Raw genomic sequence first — 26,290 nt, forward strand, 5'->3', positions numbered from 1 at the left:
TGCGCTTAGTAACCCGATGTTTACCCTGGTTACCAGTGAAGACCTCGCTGAATCGGCGTCACACACGCCGATTCAGTGATGTCTGCGGGAGGTACAGCGACGAAATAAAGTTCTGGCCTTTCTGCTCCGACCAACGATGTCACAGCAGGATCCAGATCGCTGCTGCGTATCAAACACAACGATATCCCTATCCAGGACGCTGCAACATCACTGATCTCTAGCGATATCGTTGTTAAGTTGTTCAGTGTGAAGGTATCTTTAGGATTTTCTTAAAATAGAAAACCTTATTTAATAATGAAAGGGATAGAAAAAGCTAACTTAATTTATGTGTCAAATGCATATAATCAGAACCCATCATATTGAAGAATAATTTAAGGCTAATTTTTGAACACAGTATACCTTTTTTCCCTCGCAAAATTAAACCTTGGCAAATGTCATGTGAACATATTGAAAAAAATCCTAGGCAAATATTCCCAGTAAACATAGGTCTAACTTTGATCACTTTCCTTGACATACTTTGTCGTTTATTACTTTTGTCCATTTTTGTGGCAGGCAGGCTTTTGGGCCCCCTCAGACATATGGGTCCTGGTATGACTGACACCTCTGCACTCTACATAGCTACATGTTTTTGATGTCACATCTTGCCTTGCTAACTTTTCCACCTTGGAATATGTGCCAGTTTGCGGTATTATTGCACAATGTACCCTATTGTACTATACAGCATGTACAGCTTCATCAAGGCCATGTGTCCGTTTCCTTTTCGTGTTTGTTTTTCTGAAACTGAAGAAGTTTTCATAATCATTCAGGAAATACTTTGGATTTTCTTTTGATCTGCTTACTGCAGGCAATAATTATTTAGGGTGTGGCTGGGAATTACTGTACATGAAATGTATTTTAAATGATTCACAGAGAAAAGATTTTCTCATGTTTTAGTATAAAAGAGCATATTCAAAGTGCCCATGTTGAGCATTGCCAGGTTCCCAGGGGACCTTCCAATCATGTTAACTACAATTACTACTGGAACATAGTCACGGTCTGCTGGCAATCTATGAATATAACTTTTATTGCTGGTATCCATTTTATTCTTTTGCAGTTAAGACTTTATACTGATTCTTTGAAAATATCTCATTGGCACAATACAAGATGCTTATGTGTAGCCACTATTTCCATTTTTTCCTATGCTGTCAGATTTTAGTTTAAAAACCTGCTTCTCATTTTTGATAGTAATATATTTTGCATATTTACTTGAAAAAAGGTCCAACCTTTTGTGGTTAAATTCCTTTAAAGGGAATCTGTCACCCCATTTTTCGCCTATAAGCTAAGGCCGCTGCCATCAGGGGCTTATCTACAGCATTCTGGAATGCTGTAGATAAGCCCCTGATGTAACCTGAAAGATAAGAAAAACAAGTTAGATGATACTCACCCAGGGGCGGTCCTGGTGCGGTCCGGTCCGATGGGCGTCGCCGTCCGGGTACGGCACCTCTTATCTTCATACGATGACATCCTCTTCTTTGCTTCCTGTCATGGCTCCTGCGCAGGCATACTTTGTCTGCCCTGTTGAGGGCAGAGCAAAGTACTGCAGTGCGCAGGTGGCCTTAGCTTATAGGCCAAAAATGGGGTGACAGATTCCCTTTAATCTAGTACTTGTTGATCTGCAAATTCAAAACACAGCAACGATTGTTTTAATTTTTTTTTCTTCCTCAGGCGAGACATTTACAGTCAAACCTCAACAACCAAAAGGTCAAATCAAAATAGCATAACTAACATGATATTTCATCATCATAGGAAAAACATTTAATTCACTTTATGTGAAGTATTATTATTATTATTTATTATTATAGCGCCATTTATTCCATGACGATTTACATGTAAGGAGGGGTATACATAATAAAAAGAAGAACAATAACCTTGAACAATACAAGTCACAACTGGTACAGGAGGAGAGAGGACCCTGCCCGCGAAGGCTCACAATCTACAAGGGATGGGTGAGGATATAGTAGGTGAGGATAGAGCTGGTCGTGCAGCGGTTTGGTGGATCGGTGGTTAATGCAGGTTGTAGGCTTGTTGGAAGAGGTGGGTCTTCAGGTTTTTTTGAAGGTTTCAATGGTAGGTGAGAGTCTGATATGTTGTGGTAGAGAGTTCCAGAGTGGGATTGTGGGAAGAGGCGATAAGAGGGGAGTAGAGAAGGAGATCTTGTGAGGATAGGAGGTTGTGTGCAGGAAAGTACTGGGAGCCGAGGTCACAGACGTATGGAGAAGACAGGTTGTGGATGGCTTTGTATGTCATGGTGAATACAAAGTAACACAGAAAACATAATTAAGAGACGTTAAGAATGCAAAGATTGTCTTACTGCTAAACCAACTTCCAATAGCCTGAGATATGACGCTGGACAGTGATCAGTATCAGGGCATCTAAGGGGGAATGCTTCTTCCTGTGAATATTGCCAAGCTGGCGTAAGGAAACCTATAGGCTATGCAATGCTCCTCTTGGAAACTAAATTTGCAAATAGCTTCTTCAGAGAGAAAGAGTACTAGAACTTATTACGTTCGCACCTGGACTGTGTGACGCAAGGGTGGATTTTTGGCCCCCGTTGCTGTGGACCAAGGAGAGCCTTTAGGGGGGTGACTAAGTGCCTCCCCAAGACTGACCCCAGGTGCATGGCAACTGAGGGGGCCATGATCTGAGAAGAGCTCAGGGAGGCTTGACCAGGTGCTACACCAGGACTGACCTTGGCCACACGACAGTTGAGCCCTCAATGAGATATGAAGGTGCTGGAAAACCTGATTGCTATACAGACTGGCAGTTGTAGAACCCAGTTCAGACAGGATGCACAGGAGCGGCTTCAGGGAGAACTGGGTCACTGGCAAGGTGCACTGGACTGCAAGTGCGGACAGACAGGGAACCACAGATGCGGACAGATAGGGAACTGCAGACACAGCCAGGCGAGACAGGATTCTGTTCACAATGAGTAGATAGGGTCAGGTTCTCACAGGATGCAGACAAAGATAGGTATAGACAGGGCAGACTGGAGCAAGTTCACACAGGGTACTTACAAAGAAGAAGCAAGTGTGCTCACTAAACACTAATGTTGCACAACAACAACAGATTATAGATGGGCACTTGTTCAGACACTGCAGGTTTCAGAGACAGGAGCAGGTTCAGACACTGCAAGTTTTAGGGATAGATGTAGGTTCAGACACTGCAGGTTTTAGGAATAGGTACATGTAAAGGCACAGCAGGTCCAAGGAAAGATTCAGACTTGGATACAAACATGTTCAGGAATAGTTCCTAATTCAGACAAGGGAAGACACAGGTATAGGTTCAGGGATCAAGCCTGGGTACTCAGCTTCCTGGTTGGCGGATACAGGAAAGATCAAATACAGGTACAGGTACGGGGTTCAGGCCTGGGTTTTCAGTCTTCAGGGTGGCAGAAACAGGAGACCTGCCAACTCAGCAGTTGCAGAAACACATTGAGAGATAATTAAATAATCACGGAAAAAATTAAGTTTAAATAGCCAATACAATTTAATCAAACTTTATTTACACAACAAAATAGCACCAATAAATGACAAATTAACCAAAAAAAATGATAATGGTACAATACATGGGTTTTTTAGAATCAGTAGGTGATTAAATCCACAGGTGTGAAAAAATGAGGCCAAAGAAAGGTCAGGACCTATGTACAGTATATGTGGGGTGCAGCTGCAAGGCATATAATGTGTCACCATGGACTGCAGCATATCATATACTTATAGCTAAATGTGCTCAAACTGACCGCCGTGACATGTGGTACAACGATCCCCACTGCTGCCCCCAACATCAATATCAAGACATATTTAAGTGAGCCAAAGATAGTTACCCATAGTGATGATTAGTCCTGCCTTAACCTCGGGCACATATCCCGATGCGCGTTTCATGTTCAAAATCCCGCTTCCTCAGGGATGGGATGCCATGCCGATATGCCGACAGTGACCTTACAGAAATCTAATGGCACCTATGGTGGGTAGTAATCCTAAAAGTCAATATTGACCTTTAACAAGCCATCTCACATGACTTAAAAGCCAAAACAGACAATCCATTTCCAGACGCATGTTTTGGGGTGTTTGCCCTTCATCAACGCAAAGCAAGTACTGCAAACAGGAGTATAGACAAGTTTAGGAATTCAATTACATTTATTCAGATATTGTATTGTGCTTTTCTCAAAATGGACTCACAATGGAGTTTGGCAGTAAGTAAATCACTTTGATATATTGGTCTATGTAGTGTGCAAGTGTGGTATGTACTCTTATTTATCCTTAAAGATGCCCTTTCACCAGTTTTAACATCTTAATCTGGCCACATCATTGAACAGTGGTTGCCCAGCTAATTATAAAATGTTTTTTTTTTTCAAATTTCTTATCTCCTCTTCTCATTGTGGAGATATTAGCTCGTAAAGTTTATATGCTAATTTCCACTATAACCAAGAGGCTGTTAGATCAATAAAATCAACACCCCCTGAAGTAACTCTCTTCTATTATGTAGAGTGGAGAAGCAGCAAAACACACAACACATTTTATTTAGCTCTGCAGTCACCATTCTATTACGGGGTGAGTATTAAAACTGTTGAAATGTCCTCTTTAAATGACAAAATGCATCTGTGTTTTGACTCTTAATTTAAAAGTGTCCAGGGACAGTATTTATGTGATTGATCAAGGCAGTGCATTTCAGAGTGTCGGGATCACACTCAGTCGGAGCAGCCTTTGGAAGTGGGGAATCACCAGAAATAATACACAAGACACGTCTTGTATAGTGTATCACTGGGAAGTCTCTGAAGCACGCCTGCCTTCAAAGTGCTATCCCTTCTTTATATAGTTGTTTCAGTAGGTTTAGTGGTTATACAAGTTTTGCATGTTTAAACAAAGAGACAAAACAGGAAAGAAAGAAAAGAAAAGAAAACAGTTTCGTGGGCGGCAGTTTCACAACAAACAGTACAAAGGCAATTCCACAGACAAGAAAAACACGATTTCATACTATAGCTAAAATGTCCTTGAATGGACAGGTCAATATTTATCACAAATTCTTTTTTTTTATTTTTGTTCATTGAGGTAATCATTTTTGTTCTGCTCTTCACAATCCCCCCTTTGACATATTCCATTCAAAACCTTGTCGATCATTTTAGTCATTCTTTTTGTGAATTACAAAAAAAAATTTTATATTCTCGCATCCATTACACAAAATTTATTTGTGCATACCGAGATACCCTTGAGTACAACCTTGAATAATACATATATAATTACAATAACCATAACTGTATGTATTAGGCTTTGCATAATCCCGGTAACCCACCCACCGATCCCTCTGAACCAATTGGCCGGGTTAAGAAAAGAAAAGGTATCTGACCACCAGCTATCCTTATTTTGGTCATTGTCTTTGTCATACTGATCCCTGAGTCGTTGTACATCTTTTAATTTAAATCTCATACTCATAGTACTATTCGGGTCTATATAATGACAGCAGGTGGGTCCGATGATTTGACACATACCCCCTTGTGAGGCAGTTAGGTAATCCAATACCAGGGTATGTTGGTTAGTGACTATTATAAGCTGATTCTGTACAGCTATACTAGTATTTAATATGTCCAATATATCCCAAATCTGATCATCTAGATAATCCGTGGCTCTAACTAATTTATCCCACATTTGTGTTAACATAGGATAAATAAAAATGGTACTAGCAATTTTGTTGGGAATTCCCATTTGTACTATATGCGGCCTCCCCGAGGGACGTGGTGAGTTATCTGCAGCTCTTTTATACAGTGTGTGCTTGGGCACGGCTTGCATATTCACTTGTTTATTTGAAATTATGAAAGTAGCCGGGGTTAGGCGTCCTAATGTACAAGTACCCTTTATACCTACGGGAAGCCATTTATATGCTCCTTCTCCGCATATCCAAAATGTACCCTCAGGCAGATCCCACAAAGCTGAGTGCTGCAATACCAATCTGTGAGCCAAATCCACAAAACTAGATACATTCTGAAGCATACACCAAGAGGGTTTTTGTCCCAAGGGGCTACAGTACCCGGCTGCGGGATTCCCACATACATGCATTCCGTTGACATACTCATTGGATTCATTACAAACCAGGTTCCCCGGCTTACTTGTACAACTGTTTGCATCACCTTGGGGGAACAACTCAGAATGTTCCCATTCTATTATGTATGTATCTTTCCAATACTGTAGGTTTGAAAGCATCAGAGGAAGGGGTGGTTGTACTGAAACTGAGCTGTAGATTTTCAGTGGGGACCTGTCCTAAATCAGTTAATCCAGTCTTATTCCTAGGTACCCATTTTCCTCCCTTGAATGCTAAATATTGTAAGTTGTCTATTTTTCCTGTAAGATTGCCCTGCCACCAAGGAAATTCTACCCATCCCGCAATTGGTATGGCGATTGTAGTATTCCATAGTCCAGTATTGCCAGGTTGGTTGTTGGCCAGGTTGTCTGAACAATTAGGCCAAGCGAATATTTCTTCAGCTGACACGGGAACTGCTAGAAAAGGTATACTTGTGGCTGATACTGGTGAATGGGTACAGATCCAACAATCTGCCAGGGGTTGCGTATTATTTAACAAGTCATGCACTAATTTTCTATGACGTTGTACGAATCTATTGTTCAAAGGGGCTAGAGAATTCAGTCTTTCCCATGCCTCCGTTGAGGTTAACATTATTAACATCAATATCATGAGTCTTATACTGCTTTTTTGCAATGGCTTGCATGTATCCATGATGCCTTTCCTTCAAGCTTGACTGCTGTTGGAGTTGTTAACAGGACTTGGAAAGGTCCGTCAAATCTCGGTTCCAGAGTCTTTTTGGTGTGTCTTTTCACGTAGACTTGATCACCAGGTTCCAACTTGTGGCCTCCTTCGAGATTTTCTGGATCTGGAAGGGAAGCAAAAACTTGCGAATGCACTTTAGTTAAACGTTTTTGTAATTCTTGTACATAAGCAGTTAAAGTCTCAGTATTCAACATCAGTTGTTGTGGAAAATAACAACCTAAATTTGCTGCTCTACCAAAAAGAATCTCATGTGGTGACAGCTTAGCCTTCCCCCTTGGGGTGTTTTGGATGGAATACAGGGCAAGTGGTAGACACTCGGTCCAAGGCTTTCCTGTTTCTGCCATGGCCTTCTGGATTTTTAATTTTATTGTCCCATTTAATCTTTCCACTTTACCTGAACTCTGTGGATGATATGGAGTGTGAAACTGGTTTTCTACTCCCAACATTTTCATAACATTCTGGAATATTTCCCCAGTAAAATGGGTACCCCTATCTGACTCGATCACCTCAGGCATGCCGTAACGGGGTATCAGTTCATGTGCTATTTTAATGGCAGTAGTTTTTCCTGAGGCTTTACGAACTGGATAAGCCTCTGGCCACCCTGAGAACATGTCCACACACACAAGCACATATTCATATCCATTGTACCTAGGAAGTTGGATGTAGTCGATCTGGAGTCTTTGAAAGGGATACAGTGGTCTTACATGATGCTTGGTTGGGGTTTTAATGGCCTGACCTGGATTGTGTGCCAGGCATATAGCGCATGCAGCACACATGTTCCGAGCAAAATTACCAAAGCCTGGAGCCAACCACCTTTCTTTTACCTTGAGCGTCATACCATTTGCCGACACATGCGTGGGTAGGTGGAGGTCACTTGCCACTGCGGGGTACCAGGCTCTGGGTAAACACAACAAAGTTCCTTTTTTCCATAATCCTTGCTGATCTTCTGCCCCTTTTTTCTGCCACTGCCCTCGTTCTTCGTCGTCTACCTGTTTCTGAGCTTCCTTCAATCTTTCCTCATCATCTTCAGAGCTATCTAGTGTGTGGGCATGATGTAAGGGTTTACGTGCTGCCTGTTTTGCTGCCTTATCGGCTTTATCGTTACCCCTGGCTTCCTCGGTGTCGAGTCTCACATGTGCAGCTACCTTTATCACCGCTATTTCTTTAGTTTCTTGTGCTGCCTCCAGAATCTGTCTAATGAGGGAGGCATGTTTAACAGGTTGGCCTGAAGCAGTCATATAACCTCTGGCTCTCCATATTACGCCAAAATCGAAAATAATGCCATGTGCATATCTAGAATCAGTGTATATGTTTGCTGTCTGATCTTTGGCTATTTTTAGAGCTTCAACTAATACCGTAAGTTCTGCTTCTTGTGCAGACTGATTAGCAGGGAGAGGTTCTGCTTTCAGCACTTCATGCTGAGTTACTACCGCATAACCTGTATGAAATTGTCCATTCATATCTGCATATCTACTGCCATCTATGAAAAGTTCAAATGTAGCATTACAGAGTGGCTTGTCACGTACATTACATAAGCCCTGAGTCTCTTGTTCCATTAATTGTACACAATCATGCATTGACTTTGATGGGTCAAAGGAGTTGGAGAGTGCAGTTGCAGTTTCCTCAGGTATGGTACCCCCCTCAGACTCTAAAGGGAGCAAAGACGCGAGATTAAGAGTCTGAATCCTGGCAAAGGAAATGTTGGGCGGCAGTAGTAGGGAACATTGGAGACGGAGGTGTCTGGCCATTGAAATATGTTTAGGTTGGACCTGGTTAAGAATGCCATGTACATCATGAGTGGTCTGAACTAGAAGTGGGTGATCAAGAACAATCTCAGAAGCTTTATCTAATAACAGTGAAATTGCGGCTACTACTCTTACACAAGAAGGTGCGGCTCTAGCTACAGGGTCCAGATGAGCTGATATGTATGCCACAGGTCTCTGTTTGTTTCCATGTTTTTGTGTGAGCACCCCTGTAGCATGTGAGGATATCTCAGCTGCCATCAATTGAAAAGGTTTAGTGTAGTCTGGGAGTCCCAAAGCCGGAGCTGATACCAGTGCTGTTTTCAAAGAGGAAAATGACTGTTTAGCCTCTTCACTGAGTGAATATGGTGTGTTGGCAATACAGTCATATAAAGGCTGCATGAGTTGACTTGCATGTATGATCCACTGTCTACAGTGTGAAACAATACCTAGGAAAGCATGCAGCTGTTTGTGATTCCTGGGTTCAAGCATGTTACGTATGGCTTCCGTACGTTGAGGTGTGAGGTGTCTGATGCCCTGTGATATGCAGTGACCTAAAAACACGACTGTTTGTTGACAAGCCTGGAGTTTCTGTCTATTTACTTTACAGCCTTCTTGCGCTAGGAAAATTAAGAAATTAACAGTTGAGGTAACTGCCGTCTGCTCATCAGGGCAACAAATAAGTAAGTCATCTACATACTGTAGAATGACTACTCCTGGTTCTGGGATGAAATTTTTTAGCACGGTCTGCATTGCTTCAGAGTACAAAGTTGGTGAGTGTACCATACCTTGTGGCAATCTTGTCCATGCTAATTGTTTACCCTTGAATGTAAAGGCAAACAAATGCCAACAGTTCTTATGTAGTGGCACAGAAAAAAATGCGTTTGATAAGTCAATTACCGTAAAATATGCAGCAGTGCTGGGAATTTGACACAGTAAGGTATGAGGATTCGGTACCACAGGGGTGACCGGTACCAAAACCTTATTGATTTCCCGTAAGTCGTGCACCATGCGATATTTCACCATAGTTTCTTTGGAGGACACTTTCTTTTTAACAGGATATAAGGGTGCATTGGCGGGTGACCTGATTTCTACCAAAACACCTTGTAACACATAATCCTGAATTTGTTGAGAAATCGCCTGTTCTTGCTGGGCGCTGATGGGGTATTGCCTAAGCTGAGGTAATATGGTTCCCGGGGCAGTTTCTAACAGTATAGGAGCTACTAATAAAAATCCTACATCAGTGTCTCCTTTTGCCCATAGGCTGTCAGGAACCCGAGACAAGTCAATTTTTGCTTGTTGAGTGTAAATTTCGGGAAAATCCTCCATTGCCTGTATTCTAACATATGGTTCCAGAGTTTCTGCATCTTCAGGGATGGTCAGCATAACTGTGCCATCTTCTCTAAAATGGATGTTTGCATGCATTTTACTTAAGACATCAGTACCCAACAAGCAGGTAGGTGCACCTTTAGCAAATAAAAATTTGGATACAAAAGTTTTAGGGCCAAAGCTCACATTTAAAGGTTTTGTAAAGGGCAACGCCTGAATTTTACCATCATACCCTTCTGCATATGTAACCTTTGAGGATATATTGTCAGGATATGGTAAAAAGTCCTGATTTAAAATGGAGGATGTTGCTCCCGTATCTATCAGAAAAGGTACATTTTTACCCTCAACTTCAACTTGTATTATTGGTCTTCTAGAAGGAAGAGAGACCTGCATAACTTTCAGTCATTCTGAGCTGTCTGTTTGATCAGGCACTGGGTTATTTATCCTATTTTTGGGTACAAAGGTTCCTGAATCTATATCTGCTTTTCTCTTCCTACATTCCCTTTGGAAATGTCCTGGCTTCTTACAGTAATGACAAGTAAACTTTTGATTAGCAGAGCCAGTATTAGCCTGTGCAATTCTTACTGGCTTAGAATTTTCTCTTAAGTCCATTTCTATCCCTACAGCTTTCTGTCTAGCCAGGTGTGGGTCTTCCAAGGTTCTCCAGTCAGGGGTTGCGGCCTTAAGCTTTTCCTTCACTTTTGGAGACAATCCATCTATAAAGGTTTTTGTAACTAACTTCATCATTCCTGGAGCGGTTAGATCCATGCCTTCATCTCTGAAATTATTTTCTACACTTAGATAATATTCGTCTACTGATTGTCCAGATTTCTGAGCCACCACTCCCGTTGTTCCTCTCTGCCTCTGTCTCTCCCTCATGAAAACCATTAAGTGATCTACAAATTGTGTACCTGATTCTATCGTTTGTAAGGCACCATCTCCTGCTTGGGGCCTATGTACCTGTAGATTTGCTAATAGCTCCTGGAAGAGTCCAGGAGTCATTTTCATTCTACATAATTCTTCTCCATCTGCCCAAACTCCAGCGTGAGTCTGCATAATTTGCTGTATATATTGTGCAAATCTAACTGGACACTGGGTGGGATCTGGTGCGTTATGCAAGAGAGACATGCCTTCAGCGGGGGACCAAGGGAAATATTGTCGAGTTTGGTGATATCTAGTTCCCATTACTCTGTCAGCACCAGGTTCCCTAAAGGGTCTTGGTACTACCCTAACAGGGGCAAGTACAGCGCCATGTCTAGGTGTACCACAGGCTAGGCAATCATTTCTCCAGTCTGGATTTTGTTGTCCACAGTGCGGACATACCCATCCTCCTGGTCCGGCTAAACTTTGAGGTGGTGTTTGGAGAAAAGATGGGGCATGTGGGTTAAGGTATGGGGGTGGGGTATTTTTAGATTCCACATTTTGTTTTTCTCCACAGCCTGTGGGTCTAATACACCACTTTTTACTCTGTTGATTATATGTCCATCCCTCATTTTCTGCTACCCTAGAGACATCAATCAATGCTTGGATCTGATCTATCCATTTCTTGTCTCTGATTATGCCTTTTTTCCTTTCCTGAATTCCTTCCCATAGTTTTCTACTAAAAGCTTCTGCCCTAGTAACTCCAAACTTACTAAAAATCTTTTTCAGCCCCTTAGTGGCATCTTCACCACTTCTCTCCTTTATGATAGTATAGATATCTAATTCTTCTGGTTCCGACTTTGTTTGCTTATTCCCCATTTTCTTATCCTGAGCTTTCTTGCCCTAGGTGGCATTTGGGTATGAGAATACCTCGTTACCTTCTTCCTAAGGAGCTAGGATGTTTAAACTGTGTTGATGTAAGAAAATCCTGATTCCTACACCTATAGCAAACAACACAAATGCAACCAGACAGAAAAAGAAAAAGAACATACAACGTATCTTGTCCCAGGCTAATTTATCTGTCCTGGGCTTATACTATCACATACAACGTATTCTTGTCCCAGGCTAATTTATCTGTCCTGGGCTCATACTATCATACACTTATCCGTCACCAGGTTTTTGTCAAAGACAGGATCAGAGATTGAACATAGGCGCGGAGGTCTCCCCGAAAGGACGCAACCACGTTGCCCAGTGGGACAGTCACTTCTTCTGTTTCAACCCCCTGGGCGGCTTATAGGGCTATTCCCAACTTCCACACACCTTCTATTCACATTCACTCTCATTCAATGCCGTACTCCGTGAGGTGATCAATTCCTAAATAGTTCAAGAACCCGAGCTATAGGTATCCTCCTCTACTAGAACTACCTGCTAAAGAACACGACACAGAAAATCTTACGGACAGTGCAGGGCAGATATAAGAGATCTAACAGTGTCTCTTACCTGGCCAGGTTTTTGTTCATCTGCCGTCCATTATCCCAGATTCTCTTTTCGTTCGTATTCTGCCGGTGTTCTTGAAGGAATACACAGACCTCGGGTCCCTGTTCAGGCGCCAGGAAATGTTGGGATCACACTCAGTCGGAGCAGCCTTTGGAAGTGGGGAATCACCAGAAATAATACACAAGACACGTCTTGTATAGTGTATCACTGGGAAGTCTCTGAAGCACGCCTGCCTTCAAAGTGCTATCCCTTCTTTATATAGTTGTTTCAGTAGGTTTAGTGGTTATACAAGTTTTGCATGTTTTAACAAAGAGACAAAACAGGAAAGAAAGAAAAGAAAAGAAAACAGTTTCGTGGGCGGCAGTTTCACAACAAACAGTACAAAGGCAATTCCACAGACAAGAAAAACAGGATTTCATACTATAGCTAAAATGTCCTTGAATGGACAGGTCAATATTTATCACAAATTCTTTTTTTTAATTTTTGTTCATTGAGGTAATCATTTTTGTTCTGCTCTTCACAAGAGCGTGGGTCATGCAACACAAAAGGCTCTACTTCCATAGGATTTAAGCTGGATTTTGGATATGTACATTTTATTGATACTTGCTGATCTGAGAGTGGAGCTTAAATAAACCTTTTATTTTCTATGATTTAGTTTAGGCTTAACCTGTTTATGGATTTAAAGGGCCACTGTCACCACTGTTATGAAAGGTAATTCAGTACCACAATGGACATAGGGGTCAGCGCACATACAGTGACCTGGCAATAACCCAAAAAACAAGAACGAGCTCTGAGACGTGGGAACTCTGTTGACCGCAATCCCTAATCCTCTCCAACCACACTAAAGGCAGCCGTGGATTGCGCCTAACGCTCCCTATGCAACTCGGCACGGCCTGAGAAACTAGCTAGCCTGAAGATAGAAAATAAGCCTACCTTGCCTCAGAAAAATACCCCAAAGGAAAAGGCAGCCCCCACATATAATGACTGTGAGTTAAGATGAAAAGACAAACGTAGAGATGAAATAGATTTAGCAAAGAGAGGCCCAACTTTCTGAACAGAGCGAGGATAGGAAAGGTAACTTTGCGGTCAACACAAAACCCTACAAAAACCACGCAAAGGGGGCAAAAAGACCCTCCGTACCGAACTAACGGCACGGAGGTACACCCTCTGCGTCCCAGATCTTCCAGCAAGCAGTAAAAAACAAATTGACAGAAAAAAACAGCAAACAAATAGCAAAGAGGAACTTAGCTATGCAGAGCAGCAGGCCACAGGAACGATCCAGGAGGAAACAGGTCCAATACTAGAACATTGACTGGAGGCCAGGATCAAAGCACTAGGTGGAGTTAAATAGAGCAGCACCTAACGACTTCACCACATCACCTGAAGAAGGAAACTCAGAAGCCGCAGTACCACTTTCCTCCACCAACGGAAGCTCACAGAGAGAACCAGCCGAAGTACCACTTGTGACCACAGGAGGGAAATATGCCACAGAATTCACAACACACCCCCTCCAGCCGTTATAAACTAAAAGAGCCACCTTGTGCAGCAGTAATGCTGCATTCTAACAAGGTGGCTCTTTTAGTTTTTTGTTCATGTATTCCCAAAATAAAGCGCTTTGAAATTTATCCAAAATACCTCTCTTTGTCCATGGAGGCGGGTCCTCACTCCCCAGCTTGAACCGGTACTCTGCCGTCACTCCAATCTTCAGGGGCTTTCGGCGCTGCCCCCTCCGCGCTGTTTTCGCTTCAAAACCTGCGCCTGCGCTGTGTACAACTGTGTGGGGCAGGTGCAGTAAGCTCTGGCCGTCTGACGTCCCTGCCAGGCTTGCAGACTGCGCCTGTGCGGGCAGTGCGGCCACCCACCTTGGGAATCCCAGCCCCGCAGTGTGTTATGCATTATGCACAGTGCGGGGCTGGGATTCCCGGGCATGCACACTGCGTGTGTCAGCCTGTCACCCAGGTCCCCCGCCTTACAGCGTCTGTATATTCAGCTGATCGTGCCTCCTAGCAATTCTTTCCCGGCGATTGCTAGGAGGAGGCACGAAGGGATGTCACACTATAGAGGAATCATGCTTATTTTCATTTTCACATGGAAACCTGAGAAGCAATGGAATGAAACTGAAAGGGAGAAGATACAGGTTAGATATTAGAATAAAACGTATTGACAGTAAGGTTGATCAATAAGTGGAATAGTCTGTCACAAGAGGTAGTGAGTTCTCCTCTGATGAAAGTCTTCAAACAGAGGTTGGACAGACATCTGTCTGAGATGGTTTAGTGAATCCTGCATTGAGCAGGTGGTTGGACACGATGACCCTGGAGGTTCCATCCAACTCTAATATTCTATGATGCTAAGCAAACATGTGTTTAACAAGACGTGTATTTGCAATAATTTTCTTGGAGACATATTTAATTTTCTAGAAAAATTTCAAGGGTACCAACACTTTTGGCCATGACTTTATGTGTTGCTATTGACAGTGACATCTAAGGGTTAAATGGCCTGGATTTGTGCTATCACTAACTGTGGCCTTTGCAGCAGGGTGTCACCTGTAGTATACAGCTGATACCCATTCAGCTACTGCTAGCAGTAGAGTGCTTTATATTTTTCAGGTCTGTAAAAGGCACACTGAAAAATAAGGCCTTTTTATGACTGCTGTAAATATATGTATCAATGGCATTACAGGGTTAATAATAGCAGCTGTAAGGCTGTTGCTTCTGTTACAGCTATGGGGTGTGGTTTGTTTTCCCCAGATTGTGCATGCAGATGGATGAAGTCCATAGGTGTGCATGAGAGTCACGGATTTCCAGTCCGGGTTTTCGATGTGGCTGAAGGCCACAGGTTTATGTGTGTTTAAAAGCCCTGCAGTAAGGGGTATGGATGTGTCAGGTGTGTGAGGTGCATGTCAGTGTCAGTCTGGTGTGTGCTGGTGTGCAGAGCAGACGCCTGCAGAGTGCTGGCTGAGTGCATGGAGGCACAGGCCAGCAGAGCCAGCACCCAGGGCAGCTGAATAGCCTGGCACCCGCAGCGTACACAGAGATGCAAGTTGTCCATGGTACTTGTCTCGGATGTGAACAAGTCCTGTGCCCAGAGGTGGATGTCCTGTGCCCGAAAGACGACTAGCCTGTGCATGATTGCAAATAGGTGGATATGGTGCCTGGTCACTATCCGGAGGATATCCTGGACTGTGTATGACTTTGTGAGTAAAGAGACTGTGATACAGCGATGCAGGACACCCACGAGAACTAGTCAGAGGAAGGCTGGCGTGTGTAGTGTCTTCCACATATGAGGCTGTGTGTATGGAGACGTATGGAGAATATAATATGGCGTGCGGTCGCCCAGGGAAACTGGACAAGGGAAGTCTGGCCTGTTTAGGGGCCGCAACTTTAAAGTCATATGATATGTGATAAAGTCATATGATTTGTATTGCTATGAACTGGTATAAACGGAACACTGATAATATACACTAAAGTTATATGCATTTATGTGAATTGGACTTTAATACTGTGAGAAAACACATTAAACAGACTTTTGTGTTGGAACTTTGTGGGTCACTGCCTCTTCACTGCGTACGATGCTACTACAATCTTACACAGCTATTTGGCTTGTGACATGCAAACTACATATTTAGGCACTCAAATAATCCCAATAATTCCCAAATATCAGTATAAATGGGCCATAAGGAATTGAATGTTTTGAGTGCCAAATGCTGATTTTTGGTTTCCAGTCCCTTTATAGTGACAATCATAAATATCAAATGCAGCACTAATCAAAATACCTAAATACAGTGATCATCAGTACCCTTAACAATGGCAGCCTTGATGTTCCAGGACTTCCTATGTTCCAGGTAATATGTTTCTAAAACAGGCTGAAAACTCATTTTAAACACTACACACTTGTACTAAATAGATATGAATAATGAGCTCTCTCAACAGTACAAAACCTTCTGGTTTCCCAGCACCAATGTAATTTTTTTTTGTTTAAGAAAACATAAGTGAAAGCAGAGAATAAATGGTAATAAAGACTGTATAGTCAGCAATAATCAAAAGCATGCCTACGATATTTTTGCATAAATGTATGTCGTAGGTGCTTGGGCACTTTAAGGGATTTAACAGGGAAATGAAGCATAGGAATTATGTAGTCATGAAAATCACTTCTTAGTAGCTATAAATAAATAATTAGATCTGTATTGCCAGTGCACAGAGAGGGTGTGAATGGTATAACATAAAGCTGTTATAATTCCTGTGATACAGAATTCACCGAAGAGCTGTAAAGCAGCTGCCAGGAAATGTATGTATTTTGTACACATTTCCTTTGCATATAACTGACACTAAGCCGTGAAATGTGTTAGTTAACTATAACAACCTGAAATAAGGAAATAGTATGGCATTGGCATTAATAAAAAATATGAAAATTTAAAACAATAACTTACCAGGTACCTATAAAAAAAATCATATATTTAGAAAAATTCAAATTAGGAAGGAAGTAGCGAACACATTTTGATGTTAAAGCACTTGAGGTGTAAAACTTACTTTCTCTGGGAATTAAGTATTCTTTTCTACGATTGTACAGAATATGATGAATCCATCACACAATAAGAACCTGTCCTGGATATATTTCCACTAATAATTTCCAACAACCTCATGGCTATTTCTCTACAAATACCTACAAGAACGAAATGTTTGACTCTCTTGAGTATTACAGCTTACACTGATTTTTTTTTTTAGGATTTTTTTTGACTATAAAAAGAAGTAAGTGATTTAACAGAAACTCACTTTTGTGTTGGCCACAAGAATTTCTGATTTAAAAGGTGTTGTGTCAGCATGGTGTAGCCTGTGTGAATGTATTCATTTTTCTTTGGCATTACAATATTTGATTTGCATCGTAAAAATAAGTATGAATTACATCATCAAATGTAGAAGGTAAAAGCAAAACGGGATTTATTACGGGACATTCGTTTAATGAATATGCCTATGTTACATAGCACAGTTGAAAAAAAGATATGTATAGCAGTTCAATTTTTGCAATGTATGTTAGATATATGTGGCTGGAAAAAGTTATTCTGGCCTCCACCATATGCCACTGAATAGGCACACAATGAAATATGTCACTTACTGACTCCTATTATAATATATATTATATAGCCTTTTTTGGTTTTTTTTCCGCATGTCTCTGTGTTAAATAACACAATCAAACATAATATTTAAGTAAGTATACCAACCAGGACGGCAGCCTCCTCTTTAGTTATTTCTAGACGACTCAGCTAAATATCACAGCCTAATAAACGTTTTATATGCACAGAACAAAATTAAAAGTTGTAACATTTGTTTTATCTTTGTTAAGGAAAAACAGCAGCATAAATATGTTTGGCATATATTATGGGAGCTTTATCCAGTTGATCCAGTTGATACACTAACCTTATGGCTTGTAAACATCATGATTAATCAGGTCAGGATGGTATCACTCACTCATGAAAAAATAATGGCAGACAGTTCAGATGTAGTCAGTGGAACAACACTAGTAAATCTTTCCCAGCATTTTTTTGTAATCATTTTATTGGGTGCTAGATATTGGTACATGTGGAATGAATCCTTGTGGAATGACTGCAAAGTTATATTTCTATTTCGAAGCCTGTGAAACGTATCCAGTAGGAAGATACCAAGAAACACAAAGGCTTGCATATGCTCCACCAATGAACCGGATACTGACCAGATCCCAATGCGAAAGGTTTTCCCAGTCCTTAGGACACTAGCAGTCATTTGCCTTCTCCCTTTCTTCCCCACTCTGGCTTGCACTCACCAATGACCTACAGTATAATGACTGAAAGTACTGCAGCCTAAGTCCCAGGCGACCGCGCTTAACACCTTAAAGGGATTGCTTGCTCTCATAAGGAGAAAAGTCTTCAGTCACTTTATGTCTCTTCAAACTTCCAAAGCTTGACAGTATGCAATCTCATATTCTCTTATACGGGTAGGCAGTTATGTGAACACTTATATGTGATTTGCATACTTGTGGTCACATGCCGACTAGACTCCTGCTCTTCTCTCAGTTCTATTCTATTGAAAGAAGTTTGACTAGGCTATTCGACATGTGACCATAAGCATGAAAATCACATACATTCAGTCTCGTAACCATACTGAGAATACTGGGCAAAGGTGATAGCGTACACATTGCACAATCCCAATTCTGCAGTCACATAGAGTGACCGCACACTTCATCTGGGACCGGACAACCTCTTTAACTCAACCTCTTTCAGAATAAAATGTTAACGCAACATAAAGCAGGTGAGATTGGTATTTAATACGTCACCAATTTTCTAGGTAAATATATATTTAAAGATGCTATTGACATGAAACTGTCACCAGATGTCAATAACCACCCATCCAAACCACACTGGCAAATAAATCAAACCATAGCTGGCCATAAATTAAGTTATGAGAAATTACACTGGAAAAATGTATTGAGCACATGAAGGAAGAGAGGTGCAAAACACCATTGGAAAGTCATGACACCTTCTGAAATCTATCAGTAATTAGAAACCAATTCTTTCACTTATTGAAAATGATACCAGCTGGTACAATTGTCTATAAAAAGTTGTCTCATTACCAAGGTGTCACACAAGAAACATCTCATGATTGGTAAAACCAGTCAGCTGTATCAAAATCTGCACAACCTTATTGTTGCAAAATATACTGATGGTATTGGTTACAGAAGAATTACTACTGAACTACTGAAGGTTCCAGTAAACACTGTTGCGGCCGTAATCCGAAAGTTGAAAAAACATAATTTCACCATAAACCAGCCATGACCAGGTACTCCCTGCAAGATTTCAGACAGAGAAGTGTAAATAATTATCAGAAGAGTTGTACAAAATCCAAGGACCACCTGTGGAGAACTACAGAAATACCTGGAATCAGCAAGAACAATTGTTTCATAGAAAACAATAAATAATGCATTCAACCTTCATGGCCTGAATGCACACTCACCACGCAAGACTCCAGTGCTGAACAAAAAGCATGTTTAAGCACGTTTAAACTTTGCTTAACATCATTTAGACAAACCTTTGAAATACACGGAGAATGTAGTCTGGTCAGATGTGACCAAAACTGAATTCTTTGGATGCTATAACCCCAAAAATACAATATCAACCGAGAAGTTTGAAGGTAGGAACATCATGGTGTGGGACTGTTATTCATCATACTGCACTGGCAAACTTCAATTAATTAAATGAAGGGTGAATGGACAAAAGTAAATTCTTGATAAAAATATGCTGCCATCTACGAGGATCATGAAGATGAAACAAGAGTGGACATTTCAGAAAGACAGTGATCTCAATCACACAGACAAGGAAACCCTCAATTGGTTCCAGAGAAAGAAAATAAAGGCAATCACTTGACCTGAATTTGATAGAAAATTTATGGATAGAATGATGATTTGATTTCTTTAATTGTGTAGATATTTACATAGCAAATTGGTAAGAGATGCCGAAATGCGTGTCTGGTTGGGCACATCCATGAACAGTTCTACAGGGTGGGCCATTTATATGGATACACCTAAATAAAATGGGAATGGTTGGTGATTAGTGTTGTTGAGCATTCCGATACTGCAAGTATCGGGTATCGGCCGATATTTGCGGTATCGGAATTCCGATACCGAGTTCTGATTCTTTCAGTATATCGGAAACCGGAATTGGAAATTCCCATCATGCAAACTGCCGGTTTTATTTAAATCAGCCAATGAGGAATGATTTGAAGTGTGGTCACATTCTGTTCTGCATGGTGGGCATGTAACTACTGGCAAGGCTGTGATTGGCTGCTGAAATGATGTCACAATGCCCTATAAAAGTCGCCGCCGCCATTTTGGGCTCACTCTGCTGTGAATTCAGTTAGGGATAGGACGCTGTGTTCTGACTGAGGGCCAGTTTAGAGATAGCGATTTGCTTCATTGTGCTTAACCCAGGCTAATTTAGCAACCGCTGTGTGAGAACCTTGCTTTTGCCTTGCAGCGCTGTTCACAGCTGTCTGCAAGGTCTGTGTGTGTGAGCGCTCTGTTGTCTGTCCACAGCCACAGCCGGTTGTGTTCAGCTCAGGGTGCGTCACTGCCTCATACTGCTGAATCCATTGTCCTAAATTGCAATTAGTGCAGCCAGCTGCACATTTTTTCAAAAATATCCTATTAGTGTCTTTCCATCCGTATCCCACTAGATTGTGGAAAAACACTATATAGGGTTAGATAGAGTAGCTTTTCTTGGCCTTACAGCGCCGTTCACGGCTGTCTGCACGGTCTGTGTGTGAGTACTGCGCTCACTCTGTAGTGTCTGTTCTGCGAAACAAACCCAAAGTTCACCAAACACTCCACTTTATTATGAGCTTATGTGGCCTACACAACAGTGAAGTCTAGTCCACACTTCATAAAATAAGTGTTTCTTATACCTGTTAGCAGCTGTTCAGGAATAAGCACACTAAGCCGTTAGTATTTTTCTGCCTATCTTTATCAGTCTATCATGATGAAGAAGGCAGGGAGTAAGGCACGTGGGCGTGGAGCAGGGAGAGGACGTGGGGATTCTGTGCCAGCTCCGGGCACCGGTGACTCATTATCCCCCAGTTTTAGCAGGGAGCAGACCTTCATGTGTAGCTTTGTAGGAGCTCGCCGTACCCCGCTGCTGCGGGACGAACAAATTGAAGCCGTTGTCGGATGGATGGCAGCTCTCTTCACCACCTGCCAAATTGCCCAGGCAGTCAGAGAGCCCAGGACAGGAGCCATCTCTACTTCTGTTCTCTGAATCTTTTGGCTTGGAAACGGGGCCAGCCAAGCAGCATTCGAGAATCAGAAGAAGCTGTATGCAGTGATGCCCAACAGCTTTGTCTCTCTGAATCAGAAGAGGCGGGTGGGACAGTTCCTCCGGTTACCACTTCTCAGTACGCATCTGATGATGAGACTCTGGTGCCATTTTCTGGTGCGTACTGTGCTGTCGAGACTACCCAGGAGAAGCAGTTGGTGGAAGAGGATAACGTAGATGTTGACGTCCTCGACCCATCATGGCGTGAGGAACAGGAAGGTGGTGGGAGCAGCTCTGAGGAAGAGATTCCCCGAACGGCAGGGAGAGGGAGGGGGAAGACTGCGGTGCCTGAAGCCTCCACTTTGGCACCCATTAGGAGCATGCCTCTTCCAAAAGCCAAAGCAGGCGCTCCCAAGACTTGCAGTGCCTGGTAATTTTTTGACACAGTTGCAGATGACATTTGCTTTGTCAAATGCAAGCTGTGTCGTCAGAACATCAAACAAGGTAGAAATGTCAGCAACCTCAATACCTCAAATATGTGGAAACATGTGCGGACCAAGCACACGGTGGAGTTACAAGAACACCCTGAAGACCTAGGCCAACCTACAGCGGCACCTACCACCTCTTCAGCTCGTGTTGTTGCCTCTTCCTCCAGCTCACACACTGCTGGTTCGGCTTCCTCACAAGATCGCCATGGAAGAACCTCTGGCACTGTTGTCCAAAGACCCAGTGTAATTCCACCCACAGCACCACGTTCCCAGTCATCCTCACACTCCCAGCCCAGTCTACAGCCATCAGTAGCACAGGTATGGGAGAAAAGGCGGCCATTCTCGGCAAACCACCCACGAGCACAGGCTCTGAATGCAGGCATTGCAAAACTTCTGTCCCTTGAAATGCTCTCATTCAGGCTGGTGGAGACTGACAGCTTCCGTAACTTGATGGCATTGGCAGTCCCACAATACAATGTGACCAGCTGCTTTTATTTCAGCAGGCAAGCCATCCCTGCCCTGCAAAAGCATGTGGAGGGAAACATCAAACATGCGCTACTAAACGCCGTTAGTAGCAAGGTCCACCTCACCACCGATGCGTGGACCAGTCACCATGGACAGGGACGATACCTTTCCCTCACTGCCCATTGGGTCAATATTGTGGAGCCAGGTACAGATCTGGCGAGTGGCGCTGTACGTGTACTGCCAACACCAAGGATTGCAGGAATCCAGTCTGTGCACATTGACTCCTCCTCATACTCCAGTTCCTCAGAATCATCACTGCAGGAGCAATCACGGTCTACCTCCACCTTGACCCATGAACGCTTACCTGTTACGACCGATATGAGCACAGCTGTGGCTAAACGTCAACAGGCCGTACTTAAATTAATTTCTTTGGGGAATCAAAGCCACACAGCGCAGGAGCTCTGGAATGCCATCAATCAGGAGAGCGACGTGTGGTTTGTGCCAGCGAATCTCCAGTCAGGCATGGTAGTGTATGACAATGGCCGAAATCTGGTGGCAGCTCTGGGCCTTGGCAAGCTCACATCCCATGTCTGGCACATGTACTCAACTTGGTTGAGTTTTCTGAGGGACTATCCGGATCTTGATGCACTGCTGCACAAGGTCCGCCTTGAGTGTGCTCACTTGCGGCGTTCCAGCATGGCCAGATCGTGCATCGCAACTCTGCAGCACCGATTCCGTCTTCCGGAACATCGCATCATGTGTGACCTCCGCACCAGATGGAATTCCACGTTACATATGTTGAAGCAGTTGTGTGAGCAGCAGCCAGCAGTAATGGAGTACCAGCTGCATCAGGCACAAAAAGTCGCAGTGCGCGCCTTTCAGACTTCACAACCACAGAGTGGGCCACTATGAAGGACATCTGCCAGGTTTTGCGGGCCTTTGATGAATCCACGCGGATGGCGAGTGCAGATGATGCACTAGTCAGCATGACTGTCCCCCTTATCTGCCTGCTTGAAAGAACACTGCAAGTGCTAAGGGATGAGGTGGTGGAAGAGGTTGAGAATTAGGAGTCAGAAATGCCATCGGCTTCTGGAGAGTCTGCGCAATGTGGTTCCTCACAAAGAACTAGGCAGGGGACCTTTTGTGAGGAGGAGTCAATAGAGGAGGAAGATATCTTTCCAGAGGAGGGAGTTACACAAATCTCCAGTAGTCAGTATGTAGAGCGAGGGTTGGGTGATGCAGAGCAGGCAGACATCACGCCTCAAGCAGGGGGCAGCGTTTCTTGGCCGGTTGGCAGTCTGCAGCACATGGTTGATTTCAAGCTGCAGTGCCTGAGAAACGATCGCCGCATCGCCCACAATCTTACTACGGCTGATTATTGGGTGTACACCGTCCTCGATGCGCGCTACAGAGACAATTTACAAACCCTCATACCACCGTTGCAGCGGGAGCGTAAAATGCGGCTGTACCAAGACACACTGGTGCAGTCCATCATCTTCTCCAGTCCAATTGAGAGAAGTGCTGCGCCTGCTACTGCTAGTGCTTTACAAAGCAGCTCTGTGCATAGAGGCAGTGGAGGAATCTCTGCACAAAGAGGGAGCAGAAGCAGTGCCTCAGCACAAGTCAAGACCAGTCTGTTCCAACAGTGGCAAAGTTTTGTGTGCCCGCCACAAATGTCTACACCATCACAGACGAATCCAGTCAGCAGGAAGCCATGTTTCCGTCAGATGGTGACAGACTACATGTCTTGCCCTCTCAGCGTACTCCCAGACGGCTCTTCCCCCTTCAGGTTTTGGGTCTCTAAACTGGATACATGGCCAGAGCTTAGCCAGTATGCATTGGAGGTGCTGGCTTGCCCTGCTGCCAGTGTATTATCGGAACGCGTCTTTAGTGCCGCAGGTGGTGTACTAACAGACCGTCGCATGCGACTATCTCTGATAATGTTGACCGGCTTACTTTCTTGAAAATGAACAAGGCCTGGATCTCACAGGAATTTACCACTCCTCTTACCGATTAAATAATTGGTTGCCAACAGTATCCAGGTCTCCTGTTGTGTTCATGTTTCAACCACCTGAACTTTAATCCCTGGGCTCCAACACCGCCAGATGCTGGCCAGAAGTGCCGGCTGCACAGATAACACATGACCCAGTGTTATTGGGTTTCAGTAACGTCCACTGATCCCCTGCTGTGTATCCGGCAACGTGTCCAGTGACCGCCACGCTGGCACTACAACAACAGCAATTAAAGGGAACCTGTCCCCCCAGGCATTTGTAACTTAAATAGCCACCTTGTGTAGCACTAATGCTACACAAGGAACAGGTGGCTCTTATAGTTATGTGTTGTGAATTCTGTTATCGAACTCCCTCCTGTGGTCATGAACGGTACTTCGGCGAGTTCTGTCCATGGACTCCCTCTGGTGGCTGTGAGTAGTGCTGCTGCTTCTGAGGTTCCTTCCACAGGTGACGGAGTTTATTCGTTGGCTGGCTGCTCTATTTAACTCCACTCAGATCGTTACTCCATGCCAGCTGTCAATGTTCTTGTACTGGTTCAGTTCGCTCTTGGATCTTTCTGATGACCTGTCTACTCCAGCAGAAGCTAAGTCCCTGCTAGTTATTATTTGTTCATTGTTTTCTGGTCCAGCTTGCTATCATGATGTTGTTTTGCTAGCTGGAAGCTCTGGGATGCAGAGTGGCACCTCCGCACCGTGAGTCGGTGCGGAGGTCTTTTTGCACACTCTGCGTGGTCTTTTTGTAGTTTTTTGTGCTGACCGCAAAGATACCTTTCCTATCCTCAGTCTGTTTAGTAAGTCGGGCCTCTCTTTGCTGAAACCTGTTTCATTTCTGTGTTTGTGACTTTCATCTTTACTCACAGTCAATATATGTGGGGGGCTGCCTTTTCCTTTGGGGAATTTCTCTGAGGCAAGGTAGGCTTTATTTTCTATTTCTAGGGCTAGTTAGCTCTTAGGCTGTGAAGAGGCGTCTAGGCTGTGTTAGGTACGCTCCACGGCTATTTCTAGTTGTGTGATAGGATTAGGGGTTGCGGTCAGCAGAGTTCCCACTTCCCAGAGCTTGTCTTGTGTGAGTTTAACCATCAGGTCGTTCCTGGTGCTCCTAACCACCAGGTCCATAACAGTACAGCTGGCCCAAAGTATTAATGCATCTCATTTTTTTTTCTTTGCAGTGTGTTTTGTCTTTCTTTTCCCCTTAACCTTTGGGTGGTTCAAGACACAGGTGTAGATATGGACATTCAAGGTCTGTCCTCTTGTGTGGATCATCTCACTGCAAAGGTACAAAACATTCAGGATTTTGTGGTTCAGAATCCGATTTAAGAGCCTAGGATTCCAATTCCTGATTTGTTTTCTGGGGATAGATCTAAGTTCCTGAATTTCAAAAATAATTGTAAACTGTTTCTTGCTTTGAAACCCCGCTCCTCTGGTGACCCCGTTCAACAAGTAAAAATCATTATTTCTTTGTTGCGTGGTGACCCTCAAGACTGGGCATTTTCCCTTGCGCCAGGAGATCCTGCATTACGTGATGTAGATGCGTTTTTTCTGGCGCTTGGATTGCTTTATGATGAACCTAATTCAGTGGATCAGGCAGAGAAAATCTTGCTGGCTTTGTGTCAGGGTCAGGATGAAGCGGAGGTGTACTGTCAGAAGTTTAGAAAGTGGTCTGTGCTTACTCAGTGGAATGAGTGTGCCCTGGCAGCAATTTTCAGAAATGGTCTTTCTGAAGCCCTTAAGGATGTCATGGTGGGATTTCCTACGCCTGCTGGTCTGAATGAGTCTATGTCCTTGGCCATTCAGATCGATCGGCGCTTGCGTGAGTGCAAAGCTGTGCACCATTTGGCGGTATTCTCTGAGCATAGGCCTGAGCCTATGCAGTATGATAGGACTTTGACCAGAGTTGAACGGCAAGAACACAGACATCGGAATGGGCTGTGTTTTTACTGTGGTGATTCCACTCATGCTATCTCCGATTGTCCTAAGCGCACTAAGCGATTCGCTAGGTCTGCCACTATTGGTACGGTACAGTCTAAATTTCTTTTGTCCGTTACTCTGATTTGCTCTCTGTCGTCCTATTCTGTTATGGCATTTGTGGATTCAGGCGCTGCCCTGAATTTGATAGACTTGGAGTATGCTAGGCGCTGTGGTTTTTTCTTGGAGCCCTTGCAGCATTCTATTCCATTGAGAGGAATTGATGCTATGCCTTTGGCCAAGAGTAAGCCTCAGTACTGGACTCAATTGACCATGTGCATGGCTCCTGCACATCAGGAGGATATTCGCTTTTTGGTGTTGCATAATCTGCATGATGTGGTCGTTTTGG

The sequence above is a fragment of the Ranitomeya imitator genome, chromosome 5 (assembly GCF_032444005.1).
Source record: "Ranitomeya imitator isolate aRanImi1 chromosome 5, aRanImi1.pri, whole genome shotgun sequence".
In the NCBI taxonomy this organism is placed as follows: Eukaryota; Metazoa; Chordata; class Amphibia; order Anura; family Dendrobatidae; genus Ranitomeya; species Ranitomeya imitator.